We start from the raw sequence: 7,327 nt of genomic DNA, 5'->3' as shown, positions 1-7,327 counted from the left end.
GTCGCCTCGCCCCGCACGGGCTCCGCCCCCTGGCGGGGGCCGCGCCGCGCGCGCGTCGCCGCCGACGCGCGCCGCGGCGGCCGTCGGGTGGGGGCTTTACCCGGCGGCCGTCGTCGTGCCGTCGTCCGCGTGCTGCGCGCGTGTCGTGTGCGTGCCCCGCGCCGTGTGGGGGCGGGAACCCCCGGGCGCCTGTGGGGTGTCCGCGCTCGCCCCGTCGTGGGCGGCGCGCGGGTCTCCCCGTGGAAGTGAAACCTTCCGACCCCTCTCTGGAGTCTGGTCCCGTTACCTGTCTCGCTGGCCGGCCTGAGGCAACCCCCGCTGGGGGCGTGCCGTGCCAGGAGGGCCTCCCGGTGTCGGGAGCGCCCTCGCCACATCGACCTCGTACGACTCTTAGCGGTGGATCACTCGGCTCGTGCGTCGATGAAGAACGCAGCTAGCTGCGAGAATTAATGTGAATTGCAGGACACATTGATCATCGACACTTCGAACGCACTTGCGGCCCCGGGTTCCTCCCGGGGCTACGCCTGTCTGAGCGTCGCTTGCCGATCAATCGCCCCCGGGGGTGCCTCCGGGCTCCTCGGGGTGCGCGGCTGGGGGTTGCCTCGCAGGGCCCGCCGGGGCCCTCCGTCCCCCCAAGCGCAGACCCGGCGACGTCCGCCCTCCCCTTCCGCCGCGCCCGCACCTTTCCCCCTGCCCCCGCGGTCACGCGTTGGGTGGTGGGGGGGAAGGGGGGGGCCCGGCTGGGAGACCGGAGAAAGGGAGGGCGGCGCCGCTGCCCGCGAAGAGGGAGAGGGAAGAGAGAGCCGGCTCGGGCCGAGTTCCCGCGGACGCGGCGGCCGCCGCCGCCGCGGCCCGGGTTCCTCCCTCGGGGGGCTCCCTCGCGCCGCACGCGGCTCGGGGTGCGGGGTTCGTCTCCGGCCCTCGCGCGCCCTTCCTCCTCTTTCCTCCGCACGGGTCGACCAGCAGACCGCGGGGGGGGGGACGGGACGGGACGGGACGGGCGCGGGGACGGAGTAGGAGCCGGTGTCAAGGGAGGGAGGCCCGGGGCGAGCCCGCACCCGGCCAGCTCTCCGCTCGCGGCCGCGTCTCGTTCGGGCCTCCGGGGTTGGCCAGACTGTCGCCCGAGGGCGCGGACACTTAGGCGTGCGTGCGGCTCGCCTTGTCCGGGGTCGACCACTAGGCCCTGTCGCCGGAGTGGTGTCACGGGACGGGCCGGATCTCGAGCGGACTCTCCGAGGTCGACCAGCTGCCGCCCGCGAGCTCTGGACTTAGTCGCTGGCTGGCTCATCGTCTACGTAGGTTGACCAGCAGGCTGGCTGGCTGGCTGGCTGGCTGGCTGGCTGATCGTCTACTTAGATCGACCAGCAGGCGGCCGGTAGCCGTCCCACTTGGCGCGGCGGCGCAGCTAAGCAAGGGCGGCTACCCCCGCTTCACGGCGCGGGCGGCCTTCACCGGCCTCGGCCTTCGGTGTCGCTGGGACCACGCGGAACCTCTTCTGTATTTTTTTCAGCCACACCTTCAGTTTGCTTTCTCTGGACTTTGAGAGGCAGTCACTCTTGCCTTCGGTAATACTTCCTCCTTTTCTTTCTTTTTCTCTCTTTTTCTTTCTTTCTCTTTCTCTTTTCTTTTTCTGGACAGGGAGTCTCGGTCTGTCGCCCAGGCTGGACGGCAGGGGTGCCTTCTCGGCTCACTGCTGCCTCCGCCTCCGGGGTTGTCTTCTGCGTTAAGCACGGAGTTGCACCATATTGGCCAGGCTGGCCTCGAACTCCTGGCCTCGTGATCCGCCCGCCTCGGCCTCCCAAGCCGTGCTGGGAGCACGGGCGCAAGCCACCGCGCCCGGCCAATTCCTTCGTTTATGAAATCTTTTCTGCACACTGCTGTGTGTGTATGTATGCGTGCATGCATGCATGCATGCCTGTATGTATGTATGTATGTATGTATGTATGTAGATGTACATAAACACGCATACGTATTTATATACACATATACGCATTCCTGTGTGTGTGTGTGTGTGTATGTGTGCGTGTGTGTGTGTGTGTGTGTGTGTGTGTGTGTGTATGTATGCACATATTTGTACATATATACATATATAGACATACTGATAAAACTTTCCATCATTATACGGTGCGTGCTTATGATTATAAAACTTTGAACTCTGAATATTCAATATAAATAACATTTACATATGCGTGTATAAGCCTGCTTTCCTTCCCTCCCACGCACCCACCCTCCCTCCCTCCCTCCCTCCCTCCCTCCCTCCCTTCCCTCCCTTCCCTCCCTTCCCTGCCTCCCTCCCTCCCTTCCCTGCCTCCCTCCCTCCCTCCCTCCCTCCCTCCTTGCCTTCCTTGCCTTCCTTGCCTTCCTTGCCTTCCTTGCCTTCTTGCCTTCCTTGCCTTCCTTGCCTTCCTTGCCTTCCTTGCCTGCCTGCCTGCCTGCCTGCCTGCCTTCCCTTCCTTCCTTCCTTCCTTCCTTCCTTCTTCCTTCCTTCCTTCCTTCCTCCCTCCCTCCCTCCCTCCCTCCCTCCCTGCCTCCCTCCCTCCCTGCCTCCCTCCCTCCCTGCCTCCCTCCCTCCCTTCCCTGCCTCCCTCCCTCCCTCCCTCCCTCCCTCCCTCCCTCCCTCCCTCCCTCCTTGCCTTCCTTGCCTTCCTTGCCTTCCTTGCCTTCCTTGCCTGCCTGCCTTCCTTCCTTCCTTCCTTCCTTCCTTCCTTCCTCCCTCCCTCCCTCCCTCCCTTCCCTCCCTCCCTCCCTCCCTCCCTCCCGCCCACCCGCCCTCCCTCCCTCCCTCCCTCCCTGCCTGCCTTCCTTCCTTTCCTTCCTTCCTTCCTGCCTTCCTTCCTTCCTTCCTTCCTTCCTTCCTTCCTTCCTGCCCTCCCTCCCTCCCTCCCTCCCTCCCTCCCTCCATCCTTTTTCTATGTTCCTTTCTTTTCTTTTTTAGCCTGCCTGGTCTTCTCACTCTGTCGCACCCGCCGTGGACTTGCAGGCACGCGATCGTGTGGTTCATGGCAGCCTTCACCTCCCTGGGCCCTGGTGATCTCAGCCTCCCAAGCTGCTGGGACTACAGGGATCTCTGAACCCCGGGAGGTGGAGGCGAACGTGAGCTGTCATCGCGCACCTCCACTCCAGCTGAGGTGAGGAGAGCTGGGGTGCAGAGGAAGGAAAAATGCATTGTGATCTTAATTACCTTGTAGCGTTACTCATGCCCTCTTATTTGCTTGTTTTTCTCATGGCTTATTACTTCTATGTCATTGTCATGTTCGTCCTTTGCTTGCTTGCTGGCTGGCTGGCTGGCTGGCTGGCTGGCTGGCTGGCTGGATGCTTGCTTGCTTGTTTTTTTGTTTTGTTTCTTTGGTTTTTTTTGTCTGTCGTTCTTTTTTTTTTTTTTTTTTTTTTTTTTTGGAGATGGAGTCTTGCTCTGTCTCCCAGGCTGAAGTGAAGTGCAGTGGCGCGATCTCGACTCACTGCAAACTCCACCTCCCGGGCTCAAGCAATTCTCTGCCTCAGTCTCCCAAGTAGCCGGGATTACAGGCGTCTGCCACCACGCCTGACTAATTTTTTTGTATTTTTAGCAGAGACAGGGTTTCACTACCTTGCCCAGCCTGGTCTTGCACTCCTGACCTCACGATCCACCCGCCTCGGTCTCACAAAGTGCTGGGATGACAGGCGTGGAGCCACCGTGCCCAGACGCTTACTTCTTTTTTCACTTAGTTTTACATTACAAGCGTTTACTTACATACTTTCTTACTTCCTTACGTGGGACTACAGGCATGCACCACCACACCGGTTAACTTTTATAATGTTTGTCATGCTTTCCGTACGTACGTATGTCTGTCTGTCTGTCTGTCTGTCTGTCTGTCTGTACGTGACATGGGGTTCGAGGTTCTATCACGTTGCCCAGGCTTGTCTCCAACTCCTGTTCTCAATCACTCCGCCTGCCTCGGCCACCCACACTGCTGCTATTACAGGCGTGAGCCATTGCGCCTAGCTCATTCTATATTTGCTCCTCTCTCTCTCTCTCTCTCTCTCTCTCTCTCTCTCTCACCGCCCCTCTCTCTCTCCCCCCCCCATCATCTTCTCAGTAGGGATGTGGTCTTGCTTTCTGGTCCACGCTCTGGGCACATACAATCTCTTTTTAAACGTCTATTATTATTACTATTACTATTATTATTATTATTATTATTATTGCAGGTATCGTCTCACATATCGAGATGATCTCAAACTTCTGGGGGGGGGCTCCAGCGATCATACCACATCGGCCAGGAGTTGGAGACCAGGCTGGCCAACATGGTGAAACCCGGTCTCTATGAAAAGTGTAACAATTAGCCAGGCCTCCTGATGGCACGGGCTTGGAATCCCGACTACTCGGGACACCGAAGGAGGCGACTTGCCTGAACCGGGGAGGCCGAGGTTGCAGTGAGCCGAGATCGTGCCATGGCAATCCAGCCTGGGTGACAGAGCGAGACTCTGTCTCAAAATCATAATAATAAGGAAGGAGACCACTACTACTCCTGCTGCCCTCCTCCCCGCACCTCGCCTAGTTCACAAGACAAGAGGAAAGACAGAAAGCAGAAAGTTAGAAAGGAACGAAAGCAAGATAAATGGCCAGACACCCTTGGTGCCACCACACGGCCCTAGGAGATTTAAAAAGAAAGAAAGAAAGAAAGAAAGAAAGAAAGAAAGAAAGAAAGAAAGAAAGAAGAAAGAAACAAAGAAAGAAACAAAGAAAGAAACAAAGAAAGAAAGAAAGAAGGAAAGAAAGAAAAAAAAAGGAAAAAAAAAAGAAAAAGAGGAAGTAATAATAATAACATCGACCCCCGACCTGAACTACTTCTGTTATCTGTGAATTCCAGACACCGTATGAAAAAAGCCTTGTAAAACTTTTTGTTCTGTTAGCTGCTGCAGGTAGCCCCCAGTCACGTTTCCCACGCTTGCTCGATTTGTCACGACCCTTTCACGTGCAACCCTTGAGGTTGTAAGCCTTTAAAAAAGTCTTTTTCGGGGAGCTCGACTCCTAAGATGCGAGTCTGCCGACGCTCCCGGCCGAATGAAAAACCTCTTCCTTCTTTAATCCGGTGTCTCGGGAGTTTTGTCTGCGGCTTGTCCTGCTACATTTCTGGGTTCCCTCACCGGGAAGCGAGCTGGTGATGCACGGAGGGTCGAGGCAGCCCCTTAGGCGGCTTATGCCTGCCCTGTAGAGCATCCCTGCGGGGGACTCTGGCCAGCTTGAGCGATGCGGATCCTCAGAGTGCTGCCGGGTAGGCATCTGCCCCGGTGCGATGCCTCGCCTCCAAAGAGCGGTGCACAGCACGCCCCCGTGGAGGATCGGCACAGTGGCTGGACACCGGGAAGGAACTGGCACTTTCAGTCCGGACATCTGAAACTTGCTGAGACTGCTCTTTGGAACTTCCCCCACTCCGTTTGAGTGGAAGCGTGGCCTGATCACCCACGGCGTGCCTCTACCGGCACTTTGGTTTTGGTTTCTGACTTCACTTGAATTCATTGGTTGATACTTTGGTTTCGGTTTCGATTTTGACTTGACTTGAATTGCTTGATAAACAGGCCTGCCTTTATTGCCACTTTGGTCTTGCTCCTGATTTTGGTTTGGCTTAAATTGCTTGACGAACAGGTGTGCCCGTAACAACACTTTGGTTTTAGCTTTGATTTTGATTTAGTGTGAATTAGGTGACTGAGTGACCTTTTACCCTTTCCTTCTCGTAGGGTGAATGTTGTTTCCTCTCGAGAGAAACATAGGTCAGGCACAAAGTAAGCCCACTCCGCTAGGAGCCCTCTTAAAAACGTTTCAAAAAGAAAAATAAAAGGAAAGTCATCAAGTCGTCACAACTTACCCTACTAAAATGCATGTTACAGAACCTTACAAAAGGTTTTGCAGGAGATTATAGAGTTCAGTTAACCCCCTAGAGGTCACGAACTCTGGGTGAATTAGAATTGCCCTCTTCTGCTGTTGGATGGCCCACGGAAGGAACTATAGGCAGAGAACAATTGGCCGTGTAGTTCAGGTGGTGACGGGGTCGGAGGACAGCCTGTGTACCTAGATCACATTCCTTTATATTGACTCATGGCGAAATAGATTGTAGACAAAGCCGGCGTTAATTTAGCCCTGTTTAACAACTTTGTGCAAAATAGCCAAAAGTAAAAGTAAGAGCGGCTTCGCCGGCAGACACACAGTTTTTTTAAAAAGGGAGTCCCAGGAAACGGCAAGAGAAGCCAGTTTTTACGGGAGCCGCGAGAGATAACACAGATTCTTTCTCCATGTTTCCCAGCCTACCCTGCTTCACCGAGGCCAACAACCCCCTCAGAAATGAGATTCAGGAGCTGACACGCCCCAGGTCTCACCTCGAAGGGAAGGATCGGAGCCTCCAGAGGCCAAGGAAAGAAGTCGAGATAGTCAAGTGGGCCATCTCAGATCTGGTCTTACTCGAGCTCTGTAAATGCCTCTCAGGGAGATACGAGGACCTGTCTATTATAATGACCAGGCCCACATCCCGGGGGGAGGGGGGTGGGCAACAGACTTTCATCTATCAGCCCTTTTCAACCATTGAGCTACTAAACTGGGAACACCCTGAACCCACCGCCTTGCTCCCGACAGCTAGAGCCCTGTCGAGCATGACTGTGTAGAGGTGTTGGACTCCAGTGTACTCTAGCAGATCTGACCTCCGGGACCAGCCTTGGGCATCAGTACACTAGGAGCTATGCGTGGACGGGAACAGCTTCACCAACCCACGAGGGGAGAGATGTGCAGAATATGCGGTGGTAACCCTGGACGCTGTCGTTAAGCTGGGCTCATTGCTTTAATCCGGGCCTTAGAACTCGGTGAGGGTAAGACTGTAAACATTTACACTGACTCTCGGTATGCCTGTTTCACCCTCCAAGTGTATAAAGAAAAGAGCCTGTTAAACTCTAGAAAAGAGGGAAAAGAGCAAAAGAAAAAGAAAGACTAAAAGCAAGTGTAAAGATAGAGATTCAAAAGAAAACAGGAGAGACAGACAGCAGTGCGTGGGCGGGGGCAGGGCCCGTGCCGTTTCTCGGGCCCCACCAGCTGGCCGTAGGAGCGTGAGAACGCGGGGGGGGGGGGGGGGGGAAGCAGCATTGTGAGAGGCCGCGGACGTGGATGTAGACATGACCGAAGTCAAGTTAGGCAAGGATTCCAGAGCCGGACAAGGCTAGAGAGAGATTAATGTGCGAGATGGAAAAAAAAAAAAAAAAAGACTCTAGAAGGGTAAATGTTCAGAAGGCAATACAGGAAATGGCCAAGGCCGCGAGACAAAGAGGCCATCGGCCAAGGGCTGCTGCACCTTGGAGGAACCAGACA

At 55.7% G+C, this 7,327-nt stretch overlaps 1 non-coding gene across 1 annotated transcript; it reads left to right on the top strand.

Annotated features, from left to right (window-relative positions):
* The first annotated feature begins 385 nt into the window (after nt 1-385).
* On the top strand, nt 386-538 carry LOC139361534 (5.8S ribosomal RNA). Its single transcript, XR_011619085.1, has one exon. It is a non-coding gene; the product is annotated as a 5.8S ribosomal RNA (ribosomal RNA).
* The last annotated feature ends 6,789 nt before the right edge of the window (nt 539-7,327 follow it).

This window comes from Macaca nemestrina, unplaced genomic scaffold, assembly GCF_043159975.1.
Source record: "Macaca nemestrina isolate mMacNem1 unplaced genomic scaffold, mMacNem.hap1 Scaffold_578, whole genome shotgun sequence".
NCBI classification, from domain to species: Eukaryota; Metazoa; Chordata; class Mammalia; order Primates; family Cercopithecidae; genus Macaca; species Macaca nemestrina.
The sequence above is the reverse complement of the archived record's forward strand: the minus strand, read 5'-3'. Positions and strand labels throughout refer to the sequence as shown.